At 55.0% G+C, this 27,489-nt stretch overlaps 9 non-coding genes across 9 annotated transcripts; 4 read left to right on the top strand and 5 right to left on the bottom strand.

The window, feature by feature from the left end:
• Nucleotides 1-141: 141 nt before the first annotated feature.
• On the bottom strand, nt 142-214 carry trnat-cgu (transfer RNA threonine (anticodon CGU)). Its single transcript has one exon. It is a non-coding gene; the product is annotated as a tRNA-Thr (tRNA).
• Nucleotides 215-2,324: 2,110 nt separating this feature from the next.
• trnaa-ugc (transfer RNA alanine (anticodon UGC)) lies at nt 2,325-2,397 on the top strand. The gene has a single exon. It is a non-coding gene; the product is annotated as a tRNA-Ala (tRNA).
• A 272-nt stretch (nt 2,398-2,669) lies between these two features.
• trnat-cgu (transfer RNA threonine (anticodon CGU)) lies at nt 2,670-2,742 on the bottom strand. Its single transcript has one exon. It is a non-coding gene; the product is annotated as a tRNA-Thr (tRNA).
• Nucleotides 2,743-4,852: 2,110 nt separating this feature from the next.
• trnaa-ugc (transfer RNA alanine (anticodon UGC)) lies at nt 4,853-4,925 on the top strand. The gene has a single exon. It is a non-coding gene; the product is annotated as a tRNA-Ala (tRNA).
• A 272-nt stretch (nt 4,926-5,197) lies between these two features.
• trnat-cgu (transfer RNA threonine (anticodon CGU)) lies at nt 5,198-5,270 on the bottom strand. Its single transcript has one exon. It is a non-coding gene; the product is annotated as a tRNA-Thr (tRNA).
• A 7,518-nt stretch (nt 5,271-12,788) lies between these two features.
• Nucleotides 12,789-12,861, top strand: trnaa-ugc (transfer RNA alanine (anticodon UGC)). Its single transcript has one exon. It is a non-coding gene; the product is annotated as a tRNA-Ala (tRNA).
• Nucleotides 12,862-13,133: 272 nt separating this feature from the next.
• Nucleotides 13,134-13,206, bottom strand: trnat-cgu (transfer RNA threonine (anticodon CGU)). The gene has a single exon. It is a non-coding gene; the product is annotated as a tRNA-Thr (tRNA).
• Nucleotides 13,207-26,083: 12,877 nt separating this feature from the next.
• On the top strand, nt 26,084-26,156 carry trnaa-ugc (transfer RNA alanine (anticodon UGC)). The gene has a single exon. It is a non-coding gene; the product is annotated as a tRNA-Ala (tRNA).
• Nucleotides 26,157-26,428: 272 nt separating this feature from the next.
• On the bottom strand, nt 26,429-26,501 carry trnat-cgu (transfer RNA threonine (anticodon CGU)). The gene has a single exon. It is a non-coding gene; the product is annotated as a tRNA-Thr (tRNA).
• Between the last annotated feature and the right edge of the window lie 988 nt (nt 26,502-27,489).

Here is a 27,489-nt window from a genome sequence, read left to right as displayed (position 1 = left end):
ACGTGTCGCCCAGATGTTAAACCTTCCAGCGACGCGTTTGCTCTGGTGTGGTCAGTTCAAAGCAGGCGTGAAGCCGTCCAAAGCAAATATTATTGCCCGCGGAGAGAAAGAAAACGCGTAAGGTGACAAAGGCCACAGTCTTGCCTTCTCTGAGGATTAAACTCAGGACCTTCAGATTACGAGACTGACGCGCTGCCTACTGCGCTAAGAAGGCCAGCCGACAGCCGAGGCTCATACCGCGTGCCCAAATAGGCCGGTTTTCAAGGTGCTGCGAGCCACAGAGCAACCCTCGTCAGAAAGCTGCAGCTCGAGTGAGGCCAGGATATCGGCTTTCAATCCACAATCACGCACCTCGCCCGTTACATGCTGGGCTCTGGCCCGTGCAGAGACACGGCCCACTCGCGGTGCCGCAGAGCCGTGGCGTCAGGAGCGCGGCAAAGCCCGGTATGTCTTGCGCTTGGCAGGCAACATTCGGCAAAGCCTTTCACTTCTTTGTCTCGATGGCTCCGCTACTGGAGAGCCACGTCACAGCGCACTAAGATCCTTTGCTCAGCACTCCATGCAGGCAAGAAGGGAGGTGCTTCCGTTTACCAAAGAGCCTAAGAAAATGAGGGTTTGCTTCAGGAAAAGAAGGAAGCACATGTCAGGTATAGACAGGATAGATCGAGTGAATCCGTACAAGAGTGTAAAGACAGTAGGGAAATCAGGAGGGTAAAAAGGGGACCTGAGATAGCTTTGGCAGAGAGAGTTAAGGAAAATCCAAAGGGTTTTTGCAAATACATTATAAGGACAAAAGGGTGACTAGGGAGAGAAGAGGGCCCCTCGAGGATCAGCACAGCGGCCTTTGTGTCGAGCCGCAGGAGAGGCTGGGCCGATACTAAACGAGTATTTTGCATCAGTGTTTACTGTGGAAAAGGATAGAATGTAGGGAGAAGTATAGAATATAGGGAAATGGATGGTGACATCTTGAAAATTGTCCACATTGCAGAGGAGGAATGCTGGATGCCTTGAAGCGCGTACAAGTGGATCAATGCCCAGGACCTGATCAGGTCTGGGGGAAGCTAAGAAAGTGATTGCTGGGCCCCTTGCTGAGATATTTGTATGGTTGATATAAAATCATGAGGCGTATAGATCGGATAAATAGACAAAGTCTTTTCCCTGGGGTGCGGGAGACCAGCACTAGAGGGGCAGAGGTTTAGGGTGAGAGGGAAAAGATATGAAAGAGAACTAAGGGGCACCTTTTTCACACAGAGGGTGGTACGTGTATGGAATGAGCTGCCAGAGGAAGTGGCGGAGGCGAGTACAATTGCAACATTTAAAAGGCACCTGGGTGGCTATATGAATAGGAAGGGTTTGGAGGGATATGGCCCGGGTGCCGGCAGGTACGACTAGATTGGGATGGGATATCTGGTCGGAAAGGTCTGACCGAAGGGTCTCTTTCCGTGACGTACATCTCTATGACTCCTTTCAAGCAAAGTTTTCCCGCGAAGCGGCGCTCTAAACTGCTCGATGACAACTTACTATGTCAACGTCCGGACGAAGGAGTCTTCCATTCCTGTCGGAAAACTGCCTGTGGACTTCTCTTCGTTTCCTCTTCATGAAATCTGGCCTGCACGGGGTGTGCCACTTCCACAGTTGCACAAGTTGAACAGCAACGCATCCGAGCAGGTCAGCACTAAGGAAAGGCCCTACCGGTCAGACAGGGCTCGCGGGTGCTGCTTCAGACGAGTGGCGGTTGCTCTTTGCATCTCGGCCTGCTTGGCGTGTATCTGAAAGCAGCACTTTGCGGAACCTGACCGCAGGGCTGCAGCTCACGAGGATGAAGGAGAAGCCCTCTTTTTTTGTCTGGTAACAGCGCCAAGTGTTCTCTTTCTCCAAAATACACCTTCTTCTTCTTCTTCTTCTTCAGAGAAGTCTGCCTGTTGGTGTGCTGTGACGTCTGCAGTTGCAAACCACGAGCAGCAGGGAGCCCTCTGGAGGAACACAACATCCACGCAGTCAGTCAGCACTCACTTGAACGTGTCGCAAGTCTCCAATCAGTCAGACAGCGCTCTCGAGTGCTACCTCACACTTGTTGTGACTGCTGGCGCCGATCGGTTCGTTTGGATTCTGGAATCTCAGAGCGTCTCGCTGGCGATTCTTTCGGCGGCACCGTGTTTTCCAGAAGACTTCGCGCACGTGCTGCTGCTGCTGCTGCTCGGATGTGTCGATAGTCGCGTCGCGTTGTTCGGTTGAATACAGCGTGCAATCTCGAGAGGAAATCGCCTGCTGCTCTCAGCTCATCCTTCCGAAACACCATGGGGGCTAAGCAAGTGTACAGTTTAGGGGAATTAGCTCAAATGGTAGAGCGCTCGCTTTGCATGCGAGAGGTAGTGGGATCGATGCCCACATTCTCCACAGTGCTTTTCCTGGGGAGACGCAAGCAGTGTGACCCTCGCGTGAACCCTGCGTGTGGCTCCAGTCTTTGCTGCTGCACAGATAGCACGATGGTGAGTTTACAAAATGCTGTGCAGAAAAACAAGTTGAGCACGTGTCGCCCAGATGTTAAACCTTCCAGCGACGCGTTTGCTCTGGTGTGGTCAGTTCAAAGCAGGCGTGAAGCCGTCCAAAGCAAATATTATTGCCCGCGGAGAGAAAGAAAACGCGTAAGGTGACAAAGGCCACAGTCTTGCCTTCTCTGAGGATTAAACTCAGGACCTTCAGATTACGAGACTGACGCGCTGCCTACTGCGCTAAGAAGGCCAGCCGACAGCCGAGGCTCATACCGCGTGCCCAAATAGGCCGGTTTTCAAGGTGCTGCGAGCCACAGAGCAACCCTCGTCAGAAAGCTGCAGCTCGAGTGAGGCCAGGATATCGGCTTTCAATCCACAATCACGCACCTCGCCCGTTACATGCTGGGCTCTGGCCCGTGCAGAGACACGGCCCACTCGCGGTGCCGCAGAGCCGTGGCGTCAGGAGCGCGGCAAAGCCCGGTATGTCTTGCGCTTGGCAGGCAACATTCGGCAAAGCCTTTCACTTCTTTGTCTCGATGGCTCCGCTACTGGAGAGCCACGTCACAGCGCACTAAGATCCTTTGCTCAGCACTCCATGCAGGCAAGAAGGGAGGTGCTTCCGTTTACCAAAGAGCCTAAGAAAATGAGGGTTTGCTTCAGGAAAAGAAGGAAGCACATGTCAGGTATAGACAGGATAGATCGAGTGAATCCGTACAAGAGTGTAAAGACAGTAGGGAAATCAGGAGGGTAAAAAGGGGACCTGAGATAGCTTTGGCAGAGAGAGTTAAGGAAAATCCAAAGGGTTTTTGCAAATACATTATAAGGACAAAAGGGTGACTAGGGAGAGAATAGGGCCCCTCGAGGATCAGCACAGCGGCCTTTGTGTCGAGCCGCAGGAGAGGCTGGGCCGATACTAAACGAGTATTTTGCATCAGTGTTTACTGTGGAAAAGGATAGAATGTAGGGAGAAGTATAGAATATAGGGAAATGGATGGTGACATCTTGAAAATTGTCCACATTGCAGAGGAGGAATGCTGGATGCCTTGAAGCGCGTACAAGTGGATCAATGCCCAGGACCTGATCAGGTCTGGGGGAAGCTAAGAAAGTGATTGCTGGGCCCCTTGCTGAGATATTTGTATGGGTGATATAAAATCATGAGGCGTATAGATCGGATAAATAGACAAAGTCTTTTCCCTGGGGTGCGGGAGACCAGCACTAGAGGGGCAGAGGTTTAGGGTGAGAGGGAAAAGATATGAAAGAGAACTAAGGGGCACCTTTTTCACACAGAGGGTGGTACGTGTATGGAATGAGCTGCCAGAGGAAGTGGCGGAGGCGAGTACAATTGCAACATTTAAAAGGCACCTGGGTGGCTATATGAATAGGAAGGGTTTGGAGGGATATGGCCCGGGTGCCGGCAGGTACGACTAGATTGGGATGGGATATCTGGTCGGAAAGGTCCGACCGAAGGGTCTCTTTCCGTGACGTACATCTCTATGACTCCTTTCAAGCAAAGTTTTCCCGCGAAGCGGCGCTCTAAACTGCTCGATGACAACTTACTATGTCAACGTCCGGACGAAGGAGTCTTCCATTCCTGTCGGAAAACTGCCTGTGGACTTCTCTTCGTTTCCTCTTCATGAAATCTGGCCTGCACGGGGTGTGCCACTTCCACAGTTGCACAAGTTGAACAGCAACGCATCCGAGCAGGTCAGCACTAAGGAAAGGCCCTACCGGTCAGACAGGGCTCGCGGGTGCTGCTTCAGACGAGTGGCGGTTGCTCTTTGCATCTCGGCCTGCTTGGCGTGTATCTGAAAGCAGCACTTTGCGGAACCTGACCGCAGGGCTGCAGCTCACGAGGATGAAGGAGAAGCCCTCTTTTTTTGTCTGGTAACAGCGCCAAGTGTTCTCTTTCTCCAAAATACACCTTCTTCTTCTTCTTCTTCTTCAGAGAATTCTGCCTGTTGGTGTGCTGTGACGTCTGCAGTTGCAAACCACGAGCAGCAGGGAGCCCTCTGGAGGAACACAACATCCACGCAGTCAGTCAGCACTCACTTGAACGTGTCGCAAGTCTCCAATCAGTCAGACAGCGCTCTCGAGTGCTACCTCACACTTGTTGTGACTGCTGGCGCCGATCGGTTCGTTTGGATTCTGGAATCTCAGAGCGTCTCGCTGGCGATTCTTTCGGCGGCACCGTGTTTTCCAGAAGACTTCGCGCACGTGCTGCTGCTGCTGCTGCTCGGATGTGTCGATAGTCGCGTCGCGTTGTTCGGTTGAATACAGCGTGCAATCTCGAGAGGAAATCGCCTGCTGCTCTCAGCTCATCCTTCCGAAACACCATGGGGGCTAAGCAAGTGTACAGTTTAGGGGAATTAGCTCAAATGGTAGAGCGCTCGCTTTGCATGCGAGAGGTAGTGGGATCGATGCCCACATTCTCCACAGTGCTTTTCCTGGGGAGGCGCAAGCAGTGTGACCCTCGCGTGAACCCTGCGTGTGGCTCCAGTCTTTGCTGCTGCACAGATAGCACGATGGTGAGTTTACAAAATGCTGTGCAGAAAAACAAGTTGAGCACGTGTCGCCCAGATGTTAAACCTTCCAGCGACGCGTTTGCTCTGGTGTGGTCAGTTCAAAGCAGGCGTGAAGCCGTCCAAAGCAAATATTATTGCCCGCGGAGAGAAAGAAAACGCGTAAGGTGACAAAGGCCACAGTCTTGCCTTCTCTGAGGATTAAACTCAGGACCTTCAGATTACGAGACTGACGCGCTGCCTACTGCGCTAAGAAGGCCAGCCGACAGCCGAGGCTCATACCGCGTGCCCAAATAGGCCGGTTTTCAAGGTGCTGCGAGCCACAGAGCAACCCTCGTCAGAAAGCTGCAGCTCGAGTGAGGCCAGGATATCGGCTTTCAATCCACAATCACGCACCTCGCCCGTTACATGCTGGGCTCTGGCCCGTGCAGAGACACGGCCCACTCGCGGTGCCGCAGAGCCGTGGCGTCAGGAGCGCGGCAAAGCCCGGTATGTCTTGCGCTTGGCAGGCAACATTCGGCAAAGCCTTTCACTTCTTTGTCTCGATGGCTCCGCTACTGGAGAGCCACGTCACAGCGCACTAAGATCCTTTGCTCAGCACTCCATGCAGGCAAGAAGGGAGGTGCTTCCGTTTACCAAAGAGCCTAAGAAAATGAGGGTTTGCTTCAGGAAAAGAAGGAAGCACATGTCAGGTATAGACAGGATAGATCGAGTGAATCCGTACAAGAGTGTAAAGACAGTAGGGAAATCAGGAGGGTAAAAAGGGGACCTGAGATAGCTTTGGCAGAGAGAGTTAAGGAAAATCCAAAGGGTTTTTGCAAATACATTATAAGGACAAAAGGGTGACTAGGGAGAGAAGAGGGCCCCTCGAGGATCAGCACAGCGGCCTTTGTGTCGAGCCGCAGGAGAGGCTGGGCCGATACTAAACGAGTATTTTGCATCAGTGTTTACTGTGGAAAAGGATAGAATGTAGGGAGAAGTATAGAATATAGGGAAATGGATGGTGACATCTTGAAAATTGTCCACATTGCAGAGGAGGAATGCTGGATGCCTTGAAGCGCGTACAAGTGGATCAATGCCCAGGACCTGATCAGGTCTGGGGGAAGCTAAGAAAGTGATTGCTGGGCCCCTTGCTGAGATATTTGTATGGGTGATATAAAATCATGAGGCGTATAGATCGGATAAATAGACAAAGTCTTTTCCCTGGGGTGCGGGAGACCAGCACTAGAGGGGCAGAGGTTTAGGGTGAGAGGGAAAAGATATGAAAGAGAACTAAGGGGCACCTTTTTCACACAGAGGGTGGTACGTGTATGGAATGAGCTGCCAGAGGAAGTGGCGGAGGCGAGTACAATTGTAACATTTAAAAGGCACCTGGGTGGCTATATGAATAGGAAGGGTTTGGAGGGATATGGCCCGGGTGCCGGCAGGTACGACTAGATTGGGATGGGATATCTGGTCGGAAAGGTCCGACCGAAGGGTCTCTTTCCGTGACGTACATCTCTATGACTCCTTTCAAGCAAAGTTTTCCCGCGAAGCGGCGCTCTAAACTGCTCGATGACAACTTACTATGTCAACGTCCGGACGAAGGAGTCTTCCATTCCTGTCGGAAAACTGCCTGTGGACTTCTCTTCGTTTCCTCTTCATGAAATCTGGCCTGCACGGGGTGTGCCACTTCCACAGTTGCACAAGTTGAACAGCAACGCATCCGAGCAGGTCAGCACTAAGGAAAGGCCCTACCGGTCAGACAGGGCTCGCGGGTGCTGCTTCAGACGAGTGGCGGTTGCTCTTTGCATCTCGGCCTGCTTGGCGTGTATCTGAAAGCAGCACTTTGCGGAACCTGACCGCAGGGCTGCAGCTCACGAGGATGAAGGAGAAGCCCTCTTTTTTTGTCTGGTAACAGCGCCAAGTGTTCTCTTTCTCCAAAATACACCTTCTTCTTCTTCTTCTTCTTCAGAGAAGTCTGCCTGTTGGTGTGCTGTGACGTCTGCAGTTGCAAACCACGAGCAGCAGGGAGCCCTCTGGAGGAACACAACTTTTTTTTTTTTTTTATTTCAAAAATATACTTTATTCATAAATGATTTGATGGTCTGTACATTGGATCATGCCATACATATGTCCATATTTACAAACACAGATTCGACTTTATTCTTGTCCTTTACAATCCTGTGCATTTTTTCAATCTTGTATATATACATATATTTGGCTGAGGCATCAGCAGAGCCCAAAAAAACATCTGTATGGGCCCCCTGTTCTTCTTTCGGCAGGCCGATCTTACACAGTGGTCTTTCCCCACCGCGCCTTGGCGGCAGCTGCCCCAAGCTTCAGCGCGTCCCTCAACACGTAGTCTTGGACCTTGGAATGTGCCAGTCTGCAACACTCGGTCGGGGTCAACTCCTTCAGCTGGAAGATCAACAGGTTTCGGACCGCCCAGAGAGCATCCTTCACCGAGTTGATGATCCTCCAGGCGCAGTTAATGTTCGTCTCGGTGTGAGTCCCGGGGAACAGGCCGTAGAGCACGGAGTCCCGCGTCACGGCGCTGCTCGGGACGAACCTCGACAAGCACCACTGCATTCCTCTCCAGACTTCCTCTGCATAGGCACATTCCAGAAGGAGGTGTGTGACAGTCTCGTCCCCCCCGCAGCCACTTCGAGGGCAGCGTGCGGTGCGGCAGAGAGTCCGGGCGTGCATAAAGGATCTCACAGGCAGAGCCCTTCTCACCACCAGCCAAGCCACGTCTTGGTGCTTGTTGGAAAGTTCTGGCGATGAGGCATTCTGCCAAATGGCTTTGACAGTCTGCTCAGGGAACCGCTCGACAGGATCCGCCCTCTCCTTTTCCCGAAGGGTCTCAAGGACGCTACGTGCTGACCACTTCCTGATGGACTTGTGGTCAAAGGTGTTTTTCCTCATAAATTTCTCCACGAAGGACAGGTGATACGGAACGGTCCAACTACTCGGAGCGTTCCGCGGCAGCGAGGCCAGGCCCATCCTTCGCAACACCGGGGACAGGTAGAACCTCAGTACGTAGTGACACTTGGTGTTTGCGTACCGGGGATCCACGCACAGCTTGATGCAGCAACACACAAAGGTGGCCATCAGGGTGAGGGTGGCATTGGGCGTGTTTTTTCCCCCATTGCACCGGTCTTTGTACATAGAGTCTCTTCGGACCCGGTCCATCTTTGATCTCCAAATGAATTGGAAGATGGCCCGGGTGACTGCGGCGGCACAGGTCCTGGGGATAGGCCAGACCTGTGCCACATATAGCAATACTGAGAGTACCTCACACCTGATGACCAGGTTTTTTCCCGCGATGGAGAGCGACCGTTGCCCCCATCTGCCTAGTTTCTGTCTCATCTTCCTGATCCGCTCCTCCCAGGTCTTGGCGCACGCCCCAGCCCCCCCGAACCAAATACCCAGCACCTTCAGGTGGTCAGTCCTGACGGTGAAGGGGATAGAGGATTGGTCGGCCCAGTTCCCGAAGAGCATGGCCTCGCTCTTGCCTCGGTTTACCTTGGCCCCCGAGGCCCGTTCGAACTGGTCGCAGATGCACACGAGTCTGTGCACGGACAGCGGATCCGAGCAGAAAACAGCGACGTCATCCATGTACAGGGAGGCCTTAACCTGCAGGCCCCCGCTGCCAGGAATAGTCACCCCTCTCAGGCTCGCATCCTTCCTGATGGATTCGGCAAATGGCTCTATGCAACACACAAACAAGGCGGGTGAGAGGGGGCATCCCTGCCTGACTCCAGATCTTACAGGGAAGCTATCTGATTCCCACCCATTGATTGAGACTGCACTGACAATGTTGGTGTAGAGCAGTCTGATCCAATTTCCGATTCCCTCCCCAAAGCCCATTTTGGAGAGGACATCCCTCATATATGTATGCGATATCCTGTCAAAGGCTTTCTCCTGGTCCAGGCTGATGAGGCAGGTGTCCACCCCCCTGTCCTGCACGTAGGCGATCGTATCCCTGAGGAGTGCGAGACTCTCAGAGATCTTCCTGCCCGGTACAGCACAGGTTTGGTCCGGGTGGATCACCGATCCCAGAGCAGACCTGACCCGGTTGGCGATGACCTTTGACAGGATTTTGTAGTCTGCATTTAACAGTGAGATCGGTCTCCAATTTCTAATTTCCTCCCTCTCCCCCTTCCGCTTGTAGACGAGGGTGATGATGCCTTTCCTCATGGATTCACTCATGGTACCTGCCCGGAGCATACTGACATACACCTCCAGCAGGTCCTGGCCGATCAAGTCCCAAAGAGCGGAATAAACCTCGACCGGTAAGCCGTCGCTTCCGGGAGTTTTATTCTTTTCGAAGGACTCGAGGGCCTTGGTCAGTTCATCCAGAGATAGCGGCTGGTCCAGCCTCTCTCGTGTTCCGTCATCTAGGACCTCCGTGATAGAGGACAGGAACGACTGGGAGGCCGCGCTGTCGGTCGGCTTCGAGTCATACAGGCTGGCGTAGAAGGATTTGCTGATCTTCATGACGTCAGCCTGAGATGACGTTACCGAGCCATCTTCTTTCTTCAGGCTGCTGAGCACGGAGCTCTCTTTGTGCACCTTCTGGAAGAAGAAACGTGAGCACGTCTCGTCCTGCTCCACCGAGCGGACCCTGGACCGGAAGATTATCCTGGAGGCCTCCGAGGCGAAGAGCGAGGCTTGCTGGCCCTTCACCTCCTTGAGGTCCTCCGTGACATCCACCCCCATCGTCTGCAGCAGGAGCAGGTTCTGCATACTTTCCTGGAGCTGGGACAGTTTTCCCCGCCTCTCTCTCGCCTCCTGGACACCTTTGAGGATAAAGAACCTCTTGATGTTCCCTTTTACCGTTTCCCACCAGTCCGCTGGAGACTCAAAGAGGGGCTTCACGGTTCTCCAACCTGCGTAATCCCTCTTGAGCTCTTCGATGTTTCCCGGGGTCAACAGCTTAGTGTTCAGTTTCCACGTTCCCTTGCCCGCCCGCTGTTCGTCCTGTAGGTGACAGTCGGCCAGCAGGAGGCAGTGGTCAGAGAAGAACACCGGCTTGACGTCGGTGGATCTGACCGAGAGCGTTCGGGACACAAACAGGTAATCTATCCTTGAGCGGATAGACCCGTCTGCCCGTGACCAGGTGTATCTACGCTGCGCTCCGTCTGTAGGGGCGCTGAAGACGTCGTGCAGCTTGGCGTCTTTGACCGTTTCCATCAGGGCCCTGGACGTAGCGTCCGGTTTACTGTCCCCCCCGCCGGATCGTCCATCAGCATCAATGATGCAGTTGAAGTCTCCGGCCAGAATGACCGGCCTGGACGTAGCCAGCAGCAGTGGAAGCTGTTGCAGGACGGCCAACCGTTCACTCTTACCCACTGGGGCGTACACGTTGATTAGTCTCACGGGAGCGTTTCTGTATTTGACGTCCACGACGAGGAGGCGCCCGCCCACCACCTCCTTAACCTCGGAGATGGTGAAGTTGCCTCCCCGCAACAGGATACCCAGGCCGGAGGCGCGGCTATCGTTGCCCCCCGACCACACTGACGGCCCGTGGGCCCACAAGCTCGACCATCTCCTGTAACTGCTGAGGTGCGGTATCCCGCACTCCTGCAGAAACAGGACATCGGCTTTGACGTTGGCCAGGAAGGCCAGCGTTGAAACACATCGCGTAGCCGCTTTAATGCTACGCACATTTATGCTGGCAATTTTAAACCCCATTTTAACAGTTTGCGGGGTTACCAGTGTCCATTTTCTTCTGGTCTTGCTCCAGTGGGGTAGCTGCGTGCATCCCCGTGGTGACAGCAAACTGCTGGACCTTCCCAGGGCTGAGGTAGTTGTCCGGCTCCACGCTGGAGTCATTTCCCCGCTCTGGTGTCATCGTGTCAGACCCAGGGTCCGCATCGCCCCGTTCTCCATCTGACATCAGGGCTGTCACTGGGACGCTGCTCCCAGTTCCCTGGAGCTGTGGGCCGGTGGGTACCCCTTGGTTCTCACCGGGTAGGGGGAGGCCTTCACCCATCCCCTCAGAGGGATCGTCTTTTCCTTCTTGGGCGGTGTTGCCCTCCTTTCTCCCCACGGCGCTCTGCCTCTTCCTCCGGAGGCGACCCTTCTTGCGCCCGTCCTCACCCTCGGAGGAGCTGCCTGTATCCTCCTCTTGGAGGTGTCTCTTCCCCCTTCGCTTGGTGGCTTTGGGGCCCTCGAGAGGTTTCCTTTTCCTGTTTTTAACGATAATCCACTGCTCTGCCTCCTTTGATCCCTCCTCTTCCATTTCCTCCGTCAGTCTTGCAGGAGCTTGGGTCGGCTGCTGCATCTCCCCGCTGTCTGCTGCCTGCTCCTCTACAACTTTCCCTTCCTTCTGGGTGCCTCCAGGCACCGTTCCTTTGCTGATTCGCGGTACCTCGTTAGACTTTGTCGGTCCGCGGCTCGTGTTGCCACCTCCGGCCATCTGTGCGTAGGTGGCGGCTCCTCGTCTCGGGCAGGCCTTGTACATGTGGCCCGCCTCCCCGCACAGGTTGCAGCTCTTTTCCTCCCGACAGTCCTTTGTCAAGTGACCCTCCTGTTTGCAGTTCCTGCAGATGGTCACTTTGCAATCCACCGCCACGTGTCCCGGCTTCCCGCAGGTTCGGCACACTTTGGGCTGCCCTGCATATGTCAGGTAGCCTCTGCTCCCTCCGATTGCGAAGCTCGAGGGTGGGTGGAGGATGTTCCCACTGTCATCGGCCCTCAGAGTTACCTTGACCTGCCTCTTACTGGTCCAGATCCCAAAGGGGTCGATCACATCGGTGGCTTCTCCCTCGACTTGGACGTACCTTCCCAGGAAGGTCAGGACATCAGCCGCTGGAACGTAGGGGTTGTACATATGGATTGTAACAACCCGGTTCCTCTGTGCAGGAAGCACACACAATGGCGTCGCCGACAAGATGGAGAACAGCGGCTCCCCTTCCTTCTCCTTGAAGACCTTCAGGAGCTGTTCGCACTGCTTCACGCTTCTGAAGGTCACATCGAAGTAGCCTGCCCCAGGGAAATCCTGCAGGCAGTACACGTCTGCGGCTGCAAGGCCGCAACACTCCAGCAGAACTTTCTTCACAAACACCGTCCGATCCACCGGTGTGTGCTCCTCCACCTTCTTCACAGTCACCCTGACTGTGTTCCGAATGCCCTGGCCCGGGCGGCGAGTGGCTGCTGAGGCCATAGCTCAGAGGTTGGCTGGTCCCTGAATTGGCGTTAGGCCGAAGCCAGCATGAAGATCCACCAAGAGCAGGTCAGCACAACCAAACGATCCTCCAACGTCCAATCACGATCCAGCGATGGTCTCCAGCAGCTCCGACGACTCGCAACACGACCCCCGCAGTTTTTCCCCCGCCAGCACGCTTCTGCTGCGTCGAACCTCCAACACTCGAGCAGAATCTCTTCCTCTGGTCCTCAGGAACGACACATATTCCGAGCCAAAAGGCCGAGAAGGAGCCCTCTGGAGGAACACAACATCCACGCAGTCAGTCAGCACTCACTTGAACGTGTCGCAAGTCTCCAATCAGTCAGACAGCGCTCTCGAGTGCTACCTCACACTTGTTGTGACTGCTGGCGCCGATCGGTTCGTTTGGATTCTGGAATCTCAGAGCGTCTCGCTGGCGATTCTTTCGGCGGCACCGTGTTTTCCAGAAGACTTCGCGCACGTGCTGCTGCTGCTGCTCGGATGTGTCGATAGTCGCGTCGCGTTGTTCGGTTGAATACAGCGTGCAATCTCGAGAGGAAATCGCCTGCTGCTCTCAGCTCATCCTTCCGAAACACCATGGGGGCTAAGCAAGTGTACAGTTTAGGGGAATTAGCTCAAATGGTAGAGCGCTCGCTTTGCATGCGAGAGGTAGTGGGATCGATGCCCACATTCTCCACAGTGCTTTTCCTGGGGAGGCGCAAGCAGTGTGACCCTCGCGTGAACCCTGCGTGTGGCTCCAGTCTTTGCTGCTGCACAGATAGCACGATGGTGAGTTTACAAAATGCTGTGCAGAAAAACAAGTTGAGCACGTGTCGCCCAGATGTTAAACCTTCCAGCGACGCGTTTGCTCTGGTGTGGTCAGTTCAAAGCAGGCGTGAAGCCGTCCAAAGCAAATATTATTGCCCGCGGAGAGAAAGAAAACGCGTAAGGTGACAAAGGCCACAGTCTTGCCTTCTCTGAGGATTAAACTCAGGACCTTCAGATTACGAGACTGACGCGCTGCCTACTGCGCTAAGAAGGCCAGCCGACAGCCGAGGCTCATACCGCGTGCCCAAATAGGCCGGTTTTCAAGGTGCTGCGAGCCACAGAGCAACCCTCGTCAGAAAGCTGCAGCTCGAGTGAGGCCAGGATATCGGCTTTCAATCCACAATCACGCACCTCGCCCGTTACATGCTGGGCTCTGGCCCGTGCAGAGACACGGCCCACTCGCGGTGCCGCAGAGCCGTGGCGTCAGGAGCGCGGCAAAGCCCGGTATGTCTTGCGCTTGGCAGGCAACATTCGGCAAAGCCTTTCACTTCTTTGTCTCGATGGCTCCGCTACTGGAGAGCCACGTCACAGCGCACTAAGATCCTTTGCTCAGCACTCCATGCAGGCAAGAAGGGAGGTGCTTCCGTTTACCAAAGAGCCTAAGAAAATGAGGGTTTGCTTCAGGAAAAGAAGGAAGCACATGTCAGGTATAGACAGGATAGATCGAGTGAATCCGTACAAGAGTGTAAAGACAGTAGGGAAATCAGGAGGGTAAAAAGGGGACCTGAGATAGCTTTGGCAGAGAGAGTTAAGGAAAATCCAAAGGGTTTTTGCAAATACATTATAAGGACAAAAGGGTGACTAGGGAGAGAAGAGGGCCCCTCGAGGATCAGCACAGCGGCCTTTGTGTCGAGCCGCAGGAGAGGCTGGGCCGATACTAAACGAGTATTTTGCATCAGTGTTTACTGTGGAAAAGGATAGAATGTAGGGAGAAGTATAGAATATAGGGAAATGGATGGTGACATCTTGAAAATTGTCCACATTGCAGAGGAGGAATGCTGGATGCCTTGAAGCGCGTACAAGTGGATCAATGCCCAGGACCTGATCAGGTCTGGGGGAAGCTAAGAAAGTGATTGCTGGGCCCCTTGCTGAGATATTTGTATGGGTGATATAAAATCATGAGGCGTATAGATCGGATAAATAGACAAAGTCTTTTCCCTGGGGTGCGGGAGACCAGCACTAGAGGGGCAGAGGTTTAGGGTGAGAGGGAAAAGATATGAAAGAGAACTAAGGGGCACCTTTTTCACACAGAGGGTGGTACGTGTATGGAATGAGCTGCCAGAGGAAGTGGCGGAGGCGAGTACAATTGCAACATTTAAAAGGCACCTGGGTGGCTATATGAATAGGAAGGGTTTGGAGGGATATGGCCCGGGTGCCGGCAGGTACGACTAGATTGGGATGGGATATCTGGTCGGAAAGGTCCGACCGAAGGGTCTCTTTCCGTGACGTACATCTCTATGACTCCTTTCAAGCAAAGTTTTCCCGCGAAGCGGCGCTCTAAACTGCTCGATGACAACTTACTATGTCAACGTCCGGACGAAGGAGTCTTCCATTCCTGTCGGAAAACTGCCTGTGGACTTCTCTTCGTTTCCTCTTCATGAAATCTGGCCTGCACGGGGTGTGCCACTTCCACAGTTGCACAAGTTGAACAGCAACGCATCCGAGCAGGTCAGCACTAAGGAAAGGCCCTACCGGTCAGACAGGGCTCGCGGGTGCTGCTTCAGACGAGTGGCGGTTGCTCTTTGCATCTCGGCCTGCTTGGCGTGTATCTGAAAGCAGCACTTTGCGGAACCTGACCGCAGGGCTGCAGCTCACGAGGATGAAGGAGAAGCCCTCTTTTTTTGTCTGGTAACAGCGCCAAGTGTTCTCTTTCTCCAAAATACACCTTCTTCTTCTTCTTCTTCTTCAGAGAAGTCTGCCTGTTGGTGTGCTGTGACGTCTGCAGTTGCAAACCACGAGCAGCAGGGAGCCCTCTGGAGGAACTTTTTTTTATTTCAAAAATATACTTTATTCATAAATGATTTGATGGTCTGTACATTGGATCATGCCATACATATGTCCATATTTACAAACACAGATTCGACTTTATTCTTGTCCTTTACAATCCTGTGCATTTTTTCAATCTTGTATATATACATATATTTGGCTGAGGCATCAGCAGAGCCCAAAAAAACGTCTGTATGGGCCCCCTGTTCTTCTTTCGGCAGGCCGATCTTACACAGTGGTCTTTCCCCACCGCGCCTTGGCGGCAGCTGCCCCAAGCTTCAGCGCGTCCCTCAACACGTAGTCTTGGACCTTGGAATGTGCCAGTCTGCAACACTCGGTCGGGGTCAACTCCTTCAGCTGGAAGATCAACAGGTTTCGGACCGCCCAGAGAGCGTCCTTCACCGAGTTGATGATCCTCCAGGCGCAGTTAATGTTCGTCTCGGTGTGAGTCCCGGGGAACAGGCCGTAGAGCACGGAGTCCCGCGTCACGGCGCTGCTCGGGACGAACCTCGACAAGCACCACTGCATTCCTCTCCAGACTTCCTCTGCATAGGCACATTCCAGAAGGAGGTGTGTGACAGTCTCGTCCCCCCCGCAGCCACTTCGAGGGCAGCGTGCGGTGCGGCAGAGAGTCCGGGCGTGCATAAAGGATCTCACAGGCAGAGCCCTTCTCACCACCAGCCAAGCCACGTCTTGGTGCTTGTTGGAAAGTTCTGGCGATGAGGCATTCTGCCAAATGGCTTTGACAGTCTGCTCAGGGAACCGCTCGACAGGATCCGCCCTCTCCTTTTCCCGAAGGGTCTCAAGGACGCTACGTGCTGACCACTTCCTGATGGACTTGTGGTCAAAGGTGTTTTTCCTCATAAATTTCTCCACGAAGGACAGGTGATACGGAACGGTCCAACTACTCGGAGCGTTCCGCGGCAGCGAGGCCAGGCCCATCCTTCGCAACACCGGGGACAGGTAGAACCTCAGTACGTAGTGACACTTGGTGTTTGCGTACCGGGGATCCACGCACAGCTTGATGCAGCCACACACAAAGGTGGCCATCAGGGTGAGGGTGGCATTGGGCGTGTTTTTTCCCCCATTGCACCGGTCTTTGTACATAGAGTCTCTTCGGACCCGGTCCATCTTTGATCTCCAAATGAATTGGAAGATGGCCCGGGTGACTGCGGCGGCACAGGTCCTGGGGATAGGCCAGACCTGTGCCACATATAGCAATACTGAGAGTACCTCACACCTGATGACCAGGTTTTTTCCCGCGATGGAGAGCGACCGTTGCCCCCATCTGCCTAGTTTCTGTCTCATCTTCCTGATCCGCTCCTCCCAGGTCTTGGCGCACGCCCCAGCCCCCCCGAACCAAATACCCAGCACCTTCAGGTGGTCAGTCCTGACGGTGAAGGGGATAGAGGATTGGTCGGCCCAGTTCCCGAAGAGCATGGCCTCGCTCTTGCCTCGGTTTACCTTGGCCCCCGAGGCCCGTTCGAACTGGTCGCAGATGCACACGAGTCTGTGCACGGACAGCGGATCCGAGCAGAAAACAGCGACGTCATCCATGTACAGGGAGGCCTTAACCTGCAGGCCCCCGCTGCCAGGAATAGTCACCCCTCTCAGGCTCGCATCCTTCCTGATGGATTCGGCAAATGGCTCTATGCAACACACAAACAAGGCGGGTGAGAGGGGGCATCCCTGCCTGACTCCAGATCTTACAGGGAAGCTATCTGATTCCCACCCATTGATTGAGACTGCACTGACAATGTTGGTGTAGAGCAGTCTGATCCAATTTCCGATTCCCTCCCCAAAGCCCATTTTGGAGAGGACATCCCTCATATATGTATGCGATATCCTGTCAAAGGCTTTCTCCTGGTCCAGGCTGATGAGGCAGGTGTCCACCCCCCTGTCCTGCACGTAGGCGATCGTATCCCTGAGGAGTGCGAGACTCTCAGAGATCTTCCTGCCCGGTACAGCACAGGTTTGGTCCGGGTGGATCACCGATCCCAGAGCAGACCTGACCCGGTTGGCGATGACCTTTGACAGGATTTTGTAGTCTGCATTTAACAGTGAGATCGGTCTCCAATTTCTAATTTCCTCCCTCTCCCCCTTCCGCTTGTAGACGAGGGTGATGATGCCTTTCCTCATGGATTCACTCATGGTACCTGCCCGGAGCATACTGACATACACCTCCAGCAGGTCCTGGCCGATCAAGTCCCAAAGAGCGGAATAAACCTCGACCGGTAAGCCGTCGCTTCCGGGAGTTTTATTCTTTTCGAAGGACTCGAGGGCCTTGGTCAGTTCATCCAGAGATAGCGGCTGGTCCAGCCTCTCTCGTGTTCCGTCATCTAGGACCTCCGTGATAGAGGACAGGAACGACTGGGAGGCCGCGCTGTCGGTCGGCTTCGAGTCATACAGGCTGGCGTAGAAGGATTTGCTGATCCTCATGACGTCAGCCTGAGATGACGTTACCGAGCCATCTTCTTTCTTCAGGCTGCTGAGCACGGAGCTCTCTTTGTGCACCTTCTGGAAGAAGAAACGTGAGCACGTCTCGTCCTGCTCCACCGAGCGGACCCTGGACCGGAAGATTATCCTGGAGGCCTCCGAGGCGAAGAGCGAGGCTTGCTGGCCCTTCACCTCCTTGAGGTCCTCCGTGACATCCACCCCCATCGTCTGCAGCAGGAGCAGGTTCTGCATACTTTCCTGGAGCTGGGACAGTTTTCCCCGCCTCTCTCTCGCCTCCTGGACACCTTTGAGGATAAAGAACCTCTTGATGTTCCCTTTTACCGTTTCCCACCAGTCCGCTGGAGACTCAAAGAGGGGCTTCACGGTTCTCCAACCTGCGTAATCCCTCTTGAGCTCTTCGATGTTTCCCGGGGTCAACAGCTTAGTGTTCAGTTTCCACGTTCCCTTGCCCGCCCGCTGTTCGTCCTGTAGGTGACAGTCGGCCAGCAGGAGGCAGTGGTCAGAGAAGAACACCGGCTTGACGTCGGTGGATCTGACCGAGAGCGTTCGGGACACAAACAGGTAATTTATCCTTGAGCGGATAGACCCGTCTGCCCGTGACCAGGTGTATCTACGCTGCGCTCCGTCTGCAGGGGCGCTGAAGACGTCGTGCAGCTTGGCGTCTTTGACCGTTTCCATCAGGGCCCTGGACGTAGCGTCCGGTTTACTGTCCCCCCCGCCGGATCGTCCATCAGCATCAATGATGCAGTTGAAGTCTCCGGCCAGAATGACCGGCCTGGACGTAGCCAGCAGCAGTGGAAGCTGTTGCAGGACGGCCAACCGTTCACTCTTACCCACTGGGGCGTACACGTTGATTAGTCTCACGGGAGCGTTTCTGTATTTGACGTCCACGACGAGGAGGCGCCCGCCCACCACCTCCTTAACCTCGGAGATGGTGAAGTTGCCTCCCCGCAACAGGATACCCAGGCCGGAGGCGCGGCTATCGTTGCCCCCCGACCACACTGACGGCCCGTGGGCCCACAAGCTCGACCATCTCCTGTAACTGCTGAGGTGCGGTATCCCGCACTCCTGCAGAAACAGGACATCGGCTTTGACGTTGGCCAGGAAGGCCAGCGTTGAAACACATCGCGTAGCCGCTTTAATGCTACGCACATTTATGCTGGCAATTTTAAACCCCATTTTAACAGTTTGCGGGGTTACCAGTGTCCATTTTCTTCTGGTCTTGCTCCAGTGGGGTAGCTGCGTGCATCCCCGTGGTGACAGCAAACTGCTGGACCTTCCCAGGGCTGAGGTAGTTGTCCGGCTCCACGCTGGAGTCATTTCCCCGCTCTGGTGTCATCGTGTCGGACCCAGGGTCCGCATCGCCTCGTTCTCCATCTGACATCAGGGCTGTCACTGGGACGCTGCTCCCAGTTCCCTGGGGCTGTGGGCCGGTGGGTACCCCTTGGTTCTCACCGGGTAGGGGGAGGCCTTCACCCATCCCCTCAGAGGGATCGTCTTTTCCTTCTTGGGCGGTGTTGCCCTCCTTTCTCCCCACGGCGCTCTGCCTCTTCCTCCGGAGGCGACCCTTCTTGCGCCCGTCCTCACCCTCGGAGGAGCTGCCTGTATCCTCCTCTTGGAGGTGTCTCTTCCCCCTTCGCTTGGTGGCTTTGGGGCCCTCGAGAGGTTTCCTTTTCCTGTTTTTAACGATAATCCACTGCTCTGCCTCCTTTGATCCCTCCTCTTCCATTTCCTCCGTCTGTCTTGCAGGAGCTTGGGTCGGCTGCTGCATCTCCCCGCTGTCTGCTGCCTGCTCCTCTACAACTTTCCCTTCCTTCTGGGTGCCTCCAGGCACCGTTCCTTTGCTGATTCGCGGTACCTCGTTAGACTTTGTCGGTCCGCGGCTCGTGTTGCCACCTCCGGCCATCTGTGCGTAGGTGGCGGCTCCTCGTCTCGGGCAGGCCTTGTACATGTGGCCCGCCTCCCCGCACAGGTTGCAGCTCTTTTCCTCCCGACAGTCCTTTGTCAAGTGACCCTCCTGTTTGCAGTTCCTGCAGATGGTCACTTTGCAATCCCCCGCCACGTGTCCCGACTTCCCGCAGGTTCGGCACACTTTGGGCTGCCCTGCATATGTCAGGTAGCCTCTGCTCCCTCCGATTGCGAAGCTCGAGGGTGGGTGGAGGATGTTCCCACTGTCATCGGCCCTCAGAGTTACCTTGACCTGCCTCTTACTGGTCCAGATCCCAAAGGGGTCGATCACATCGGTGGCTTCTCCCTCGACTTGGACGTACCTTCCCAGGAAGGTCAGGACATCAGCCGCTGGAACGTAGGGGTTGTACATATGGATTGTAACAACCCGGTTCCTCTGTGCAGGAAGCACACACAATGGCGTCGCCGACAAGATGGAGAACAGCGGCTCCCCTTCCTTCTCCTTGAAGACCTTCAGGAGCTGTTCGCACTGCTTCACGCTTCTGAAGGTCACATCGAAGTAGCCTTCCCCAGGGAAATCCTGCAGGCAGTACACGTCTGCGGCTGCAAGGCCGCAACACTCCAGCAGAACTTTCTTCACAAACACCGTCCGATCCACCGGTGTGTGCTCCTCCACCTTCTTCACAGTCACCCTGACTGTGTTCCGAATGCCCTGGCCCGGGCGGCGAGTGGCTGCTGAGGCCATAGCTCAGAGGTTGGCTGGTCCCTGAATTGGCGTTAGGCCGAAGCCAGCATGAAGATCCACCAAGAGCAGGTCAGCACAACCAAACGATCCTCCAACGTCCAATCACGATCCAGCGATGGTCTCCAGCAGCTCCGACGACTCGCAACACGACCCCCGCAGTTTTTCCCCCGCCAGCACGCTTCTGCTGCGTCGAACCTCCAACACTCGAGCAGAATCTCTTCCTCTGGTCCTCAGGAACGACACATATTCCGAGCCCTCTGGAGGAACACTTTTTTTTTTTTTATTTCAAAAATATACTTTATTCATAAATGATTTGATGGTCTGTACATTGGATCATGCCATACATATGTCCATATTTACAAACACAGATTCGACTTTATTCTTGTCCTTTACAATCCTGTGCATTTTTTCAATCTTGTATATATACATATATTTGGCTGAGGCATCAGCAGAGCCCAAAAAAACGTCTGTATGGGCCCCCTGTTCTTCTTTCGGCAGGCCGATCTTACACAGTGGTCTTTCCCCACCGCGCCTTGGCGGCAGCTGCCCCAAGCTTCAGCGCGTCCCTCAACACGTAGTCTTGGACCTTGGAATGTGCCAGTCTGCAACACTCGGTCGGGGTCAACTCCTTCAGCTGGAAGATCAACAGGTTTCGGACCGCCCAGAGAGCGTCCTTCACCGAGTTGATGATCCTCCAGGCGCAGTTAATGTTCGTCTCGGTGTGAGTCCCGGGGAACAGGCCGTAGAGCACGGAGTCCCGCGTCACGGCGCTGCTCGGGACGAACCTCGACAAGCACCACTGCATTCCTCTCCAGACTTCCTCTGCATAGGCACATTCCAGAAGGAGGTGTGTGACAGTCTCGTCCCCCCCGCAGCCACTTCGAGGGCAGCGTGCGGTGCGGCAGAGAGTCCGGGCGTGCATAAAGGATCTCACAGGCAGAGCCCTTCTCACCACCAGCCAAGCCACGTCTTGGTGCTTGTTGGAAAGTTCTGGCGATGAGGCATTCTGCCAAATGGCTTTGACAGTCTGCTCAGGGAACCGCTCGATAGGATCCGCCCTCTCCTTTTCCCGAAGGGTCTCAAGGACGCTACGTGCTGACCACTTCCTGATGGACTTGTGGTCAAAGGTGTTTTTCCTCATAAATTTCTCCACGAAGGACAGGTGATACGGAACGGTCCAACTACTCGGAGCGTTCCGCGGCAGCGAGGCCAGGCCCATCCTTCGCAACACCGGGGACAGGTAGAACCTCAGTACGTAGTGACACTTGGTGTTTGCGTACCGGGGATCCACGCACAGCTTGATGCAGCCACACACAAAGGTGGCCATCAGGGTGAGGGTGGCATTGGGCGTGTTTTTTCCCCCATTGCACCGGTCTTTGTACATAGAGTCTCTTCGGACCCGGTCCATCTTTGATCTCCAAATGAATTGGAAGATGGCCCGGGTGACTGCGGCGGCACAGGTCCTGGGGATAGGCCAGACCTGTGCCACATATAGCAATACTGAGAGTACCTCACACCTGATGACCAGGTTTTTTCCCGCGATGGAGAGCGACCGTTGCCCCCATCTGCCTAGTTTCTGTCTCATCTTCCTGATCCGCTCCTCCCAGGTCTTGGCGCACGCCCCAGCCCCCCCGAACCAAATACCCAGCACCTTCAGGTGGTCAGTCCTGACGGTGAAGGGGATAGAGGATTGGTCGGCCCAGTTCCCGAAGAGCATGGCCTCGCTCTTGCCTCGGTTTACCTTGGCCCCCGAGGCCCGTTCGAACTGGTCGCAGATGCACACGAGTCTGTGCACGGACAGCGGATCCGAGCAGAAAACAGCGACGTCATCCATGTACAGGGAGGCCTTAACCTGCAGGCCCCCGCTGCCAGGAATAGTCACCCCTCTCAGGCTCGCATCCTTCCTGATGGATTCGGCAAATGGCTCTATGCAACACACAAACAAGGCGGGTGAGAGGGGGCATCCCTGCCTGACTCCAGATCTTACAGGGAAGCTATCTGATTCCCACCCATTGATTGAGACTGCACTGACAATGTTGGTGTAGAGCAGTCTGATCCAATTTCCGATTCCCTCCCCAAAGCCCATTTTGGAGAGGACATCCCTCATATATGTATGCGATATCCTGTCAAAGGCTTTCTCCTGGTCCAGGCTGATGAGGCAGGTGTCCACCCCCCTGTCCTGCACGTAGGCGATCGTATCCCTGAGGAGTGCGAGACTCTCAGAGATCTTCCTGCCCGGTACAGCACAGGTTTGGTCCGGGTGGATCACCGATCCCAGAGCAGACCTGACCCGGTTGGCGATGACCTTTGACAGGATTTTGTAGTCTGCATTTAACAGTGAGATCGGTCTCCAATTTCTAATTTCCTCCCTCTCCCCCTTCCGCTTGTAGACGAGGGTGATGATGCCTTTCCTCATGGATTCACTCATGGTACCTGCCCGGAGCATACTGACATACACCTCCAGCAGGTCCTGGCCGATCAAGTCCCAAAGAGCGGAATAAACCTCGACCGGTAAGCCGTCGCTTCCGGGAGTTTTATTCTTTTCGAAGGACTCGAGGGCCTTGGTCAGTTCATCCAGAGATAGCGGCTGGTCCAGCCTCTCTCGTGTTCCGTCATCTAGGACCTCCGTGATAGAGGACAGGAACGACTGGGAGGCCGCGCTGTCGGTCGGCTTCGAGTCATACAGGCTGGCGTAGAAGGATTTGCTGATCCTCATGACGTCAGCCTGAGATGACGTTACCGAGCCATCTTCTTTCTTCAGGCTGCTGAGCACGGAGCTCTCTTTGTGCACCTTCTGGAAGAAGAAACGTGAGCACGTCTCGTCCTGCTCCACCGAGCGGACCCTGGACCGGAAGATTATCCTGGAGGCCTCCGAGGCGAAGAGCGAGGCTTGCTGGCCCTTCACCTCCTTGAGGTCCTCCGTGACATCCACCCCCATCGTCTGCAGCAGGAGCAGGTTCTGCATACTTTCCTGGAGCTGGGACAGTTTTCCCCGCCTCTCTCTCGCCTCCTGGACACCTTTGAGGATAAAGAACCTCTTGATGTTCCCTTTTACCGTTTCCCACCAGTCCGCTGGAGACTCAAAGAGGGGCTTCACGGTTCTCCAACCTGCGTAATCCCTCTTGAGCTCTTCGATGTTTCCCGGGGTCAACAGCTTAGTGTTCAGTTTCCACGTTCCCTTGCCCGCCCGCTGTTCGTCCTGTAGGTGACAGTCGGCCAGCAGGAGGCAGTGGTCAGAGAAGAACACCGGCTTGACGTCGGTGGATCTGACCGAGAGCGTTCGGGACACAAACAGGTAATCTATCCTTGAGCGGATAGACCCGTCTGCCCGTGACCAGGTGTATCTACGCTGCGCTCCGTCTGCAGGGGCGCTGAAGACGTCGTGCAGCTTGGCGTCTTTGACCGTTTCCATCAGGGCCCTGGACGTAGCGTCCGGTTTACTGTCCCCCCCGCCGGATCGTCCATCAGCATCAATGATGCAGTTGAAGTCTCCGGCCAGAATGACCGGCCTGGACGTAGCCAGCAGCAGTGGAAGCTGTTGCAGGACGGCCAACCGTTCACTCTTACCCACTGGGGCGTACACGTTGATTAGTCTCACGGGAGCGTTTCTGTATTTGACGTCCACGACGAGGAGGCGCCCGCCCACCACCTCCTTAACCTCGGAGATGGTGAAGTTGCCTCCCCGCAACAGGATACCCAGGCCGGAGGCGCGGCTATCGTTGCCCCCCGACCACACTGACGGCCCGTGGGCCCACAAGCTCGACCATCTCCTGTAACTGCTGAGGTGCGGTATCCCGCACTCCTGCAGAAACAGGACATCGGCTTTGACGTTGGCCAGGAAGGCCAGCGTTGAAACACATCGCGTAGCCGCTTTAATGCTACGCACATTTATGCTGGCAATTTTAAACCCCATTTTAACAGTTTGCGGGGTTACCAGTGTCCATTTTCTTCTGGTCTTGCTCCAGTGGGGTAGCTGCGTGCATCCCCGTGGTGACAGCAAACTGCTGGACCTTCCCAGGGCTGAGGTAGTTGTCCGGCTCCACGCTGGAGTCATTTCCCCGCTCTGGTGTCATCGTGTCAGACCCAGGGTCCGCATCGCCCCGTTCTCCATCTGACATCAGGGCTGTCACTGGGACGCTGCTCCCAGTTCCCTGGAGCTGTGGGCCGGTGGGTACCCCTTGGTTCTCACCGGGTAGGGGGAGGCCTTCACCCATCCCCTCAGAGGGATCGTCTTTTCCTTCTTGGGCGGTGTTGCCCTCCTTTCTCCCCACGGCGCTCTGCCTCTTCCTCCGGAGGCGACCCTTCTTGCGCCCGTCCTCACCCTCGGAGGAGCTGCCTGTATCCTCCTCTTGGAGGTGTCTCTTCCCCCTTCGCTTGGTGGCTTTGGGGCCCTCGAGAGGTTTCCTTTTCCTGTTTTTAACGATAATCCACTGCTCTGCCTCCTTTGATCCCTCCTCTTCCATTTCCTCCGTCTGTCTTGCAGGAGCTTGGGTCGGCTGCTGCATCTCCCCGCTGTCTGCTGCCTGCTCCTCTACAACTTTCCCTTCCTTCTGGGTGCCTCCAGGCACCGTTCCTTTGCTGATTCGCGGTACCTCGTTAGACTTTGTCGGTCCGCGGCTCGTGTTGCCACCTCCGGCCATCTGTGCGTAGGTGGCGGCTCCTCGTCTCGGGCAGGCCTTGTACATGTGGCCCGCCTCCCCGCACAGGTTGCAGCTCTTTTCCTCCCGACAGTCCTTTGTCAAGTGACCCTCCTGTTTGCAGTTCCTGCAGATGGTCACTTTGCAATCCACCGCCACGTGTCCCGACTTCCCGCAGGTTCGGCACACTTTGGGCTGCCCTGCATATGTCAGGTAGCCTCTGCTCCCTCCGATTGCGAAGCTCGAGGGTGGGTGGAGGATGTTCCCACTGTCATCGGCCCTCAGAGTTACCTTGACCTGCCTCTTACTGGTCCAGATCCCAAAGGGGTCGATCACATCGGTGGCTTCTCCCTCGACTTGGACGTACCTTCCCAGGAAGGTCAGGACATCAGCCGCTGGAACGTAGGGGTTGTACATATGGATTGTAACAACCCGGTTCCTCTGTGCAGGAAGCACACACAATGGCGTCGCCGACAAGATGGAGAACAGCGGCTCCCCTTCCTTCTCCTTGAAGACCTTCAGGAGCTGTTCGCACTGCTTCACGCTTCTGAAGGTCACATCGAAGTAGCCTGCCCCAGGGAAATCCTGCAGGCAGTACACGTCTGCGGCTGCAAGGCCGCAACACTCCAGCAGAACTTTCTTCACAAACACCGTCCGATCCACCGGTGTGTGCTCCTCCACCTTCTTCACAGTCACCCTGACTGTGTTCCGAATGCCCTGGCCCGGGCGGCGAGTGGCTGCTGAGGCCATAGCTCAGAGGTTGGCTGGTCCCTGAATTGGCGTTAGGCCGAAGCCAGCATGAAGATCCACCAAGAGCAGGTCAGCACAACCAAACGATCCTCCAACGTCCAATCACGATCCAGCGATGGTCTCCAGCAGCTCCGACGACTCGCAACACGACCCCCGCAGTTTTTCCCCCGCCAGCACGCTTCTGCTGCGTCGAACCTCCAACACTCGAGCAGAATCTCTTCCTCTGGTCCTCAGGAACGACACATATTCCGAGCCCTCTGGAGGAACACAACATCCACGCAGTCAGTCAGCACTCACTTGAACGTGTCGCAAGTCTCCAATCAGTCAGACAGCGCTCTCGAGTGCTACCTCACACTTGTTGTGACTGCTGGCGCCGATCGGTTCGTTTGGATTCTGGAATCTCAGAGCGTCTCGCTGGCGATTCTTTCGGCGGCACCGTGTTTTCCAGAAGACTTCGCGCACGTGCTGCTGCTGCTGCTGCTCGGATGTGTCGATAGTCGCGTCGCGTTGTTCGGTTGAATACAGCGTGCAATCTCGAGAGGAAATCGCCTGCTGCTCTCAGCTCATCCTTCCGAAACACCATGGGGGCTAAGCAAGTGTACAGTTTAGGGGAATTAGCTCAAATGGTAGAGCGCTCGCTTTGCATGCGAGAGGTAGTGGGATCGATGCCCACATTCTCCACAGTGCTTTTCCTGGGGAGGCGCAAGCAGTGTGACCCTCGCGTGAACCCTGCGTGTGGCTCCAGTCTTTGCTGCTGCACAGATAGCACGATGGTGAGTTTACAAAATGCTGTGCAGAAAAACAAGTTGAGCACGTGTCGCCCAGATGTTAAACCTTCCAGCGACGCGTTTGCTCTGGTGTGGTCAGTTCAAAGCAGGCGTGAAGCCGTCCAAAGCAAATATTATTGCCCGCGGAGAGAAAGAAAACGCGTAAGGTGACAAAGGCCACAGTCTTGCCTTCTCTGAGGATTAAACTCAGGACCTTCAGATTACGAGACTGACGCGCTGCCTACTGCGCTAAGAAGGCCAGCCGACAGCCGAGGCTCATACCGCGTGCCCAAATAGGCCGGTTTTCAAGGTGCTGCGAGCCACAGAGCAACCCTCGTCAGAAAGCTGCAGCTCGAGTGAGGCCAGGATATCGGCTTTCAATCCACAATCACGCACCTCGCCCGTTACATGCTGGGCTCTGGCCCGTGCAGAGACACGGCCCACTCGCGGTGCCGCAGAGCCGTGGCGTCAGGAGCGCGGCAAAGCCCGGTATGTCTTGCGCTTGGCAGGCAACATTCGGCAAAGCCTTTCACTTCTTTGTCTCGATGGCTCCGCTACTGGAGAGCCACGTCACAGCACACTAAGATCCTTTGCTCAGCACTCCATGCAGGCAAGAAGGGAGGTGCTTCCGTTTACCAAAGAGCCTAAGAAAATGAGGGTTTGCTTCAGGAAAAGAAGGAAGCACTTGTCAGGTATAGACAGGATAGATCGAGTGAATCCGTACAAGAGTGTAAAGACAGTAGGGAAATCAGGAGGGTAAAAAGGGGACCTGAGATAGCTTTGGCAGATAGAGTTAAGGAAAATCCAAAGGGTTTTTGCAAATACATTATAAGGACAAAAGGGTGACTAGGGAGAGAATAGGGCCCCTCGGGGATCAGCACAGCGGCCTTTGTGTCGAGCCGCAGGAGAGGCTGGGCCGATACTAAACGAGTATTTTGCATCAGTGTTTACTGTGGAAAAGGATAGAATGTAGGGAGAAGTATAGAATATAGGGAAATGGATGGTGACATCTTGAAAATTGTCCACATTGCAGAGGAGGAATGCTGGATGCCTTGAAGCGCGTACAAGTGGATCAATGCCCAGGACCTGATCAGGTCTGGGGGAAGCTAAGGAAGTGATTGCTGGGCCCCTTGCTGAGATATTTGTATGGTTGATATAAAATCATGAGGCGTATAGATCGGATAAAGAGAGAAAGTCTTTTCCCTGGGGTGCGGGAGACCAGCACTAGAGGGCAGAGGTTTAGGGTG

This window comes from Chiloscyllium punctatum, chromosome 5 (genome assembly GCF_047496795.1).
Source record: "Chiloscyllium punctatum isolate Juve2018m chromosome 5, sChiPun1.3, whole genome shotgun sequence".
NCBI classification, from domain to species: Eukaryota; Metazoa; Chordata; class Chondrichthyes; order Orectolobiformes; family Hemiscylliidae; genus Chiloscyllium; species Chiloscyllium punctatum.
This window is presented reverse-complemented; position numbering and strand designations above follow the sequence as displayed.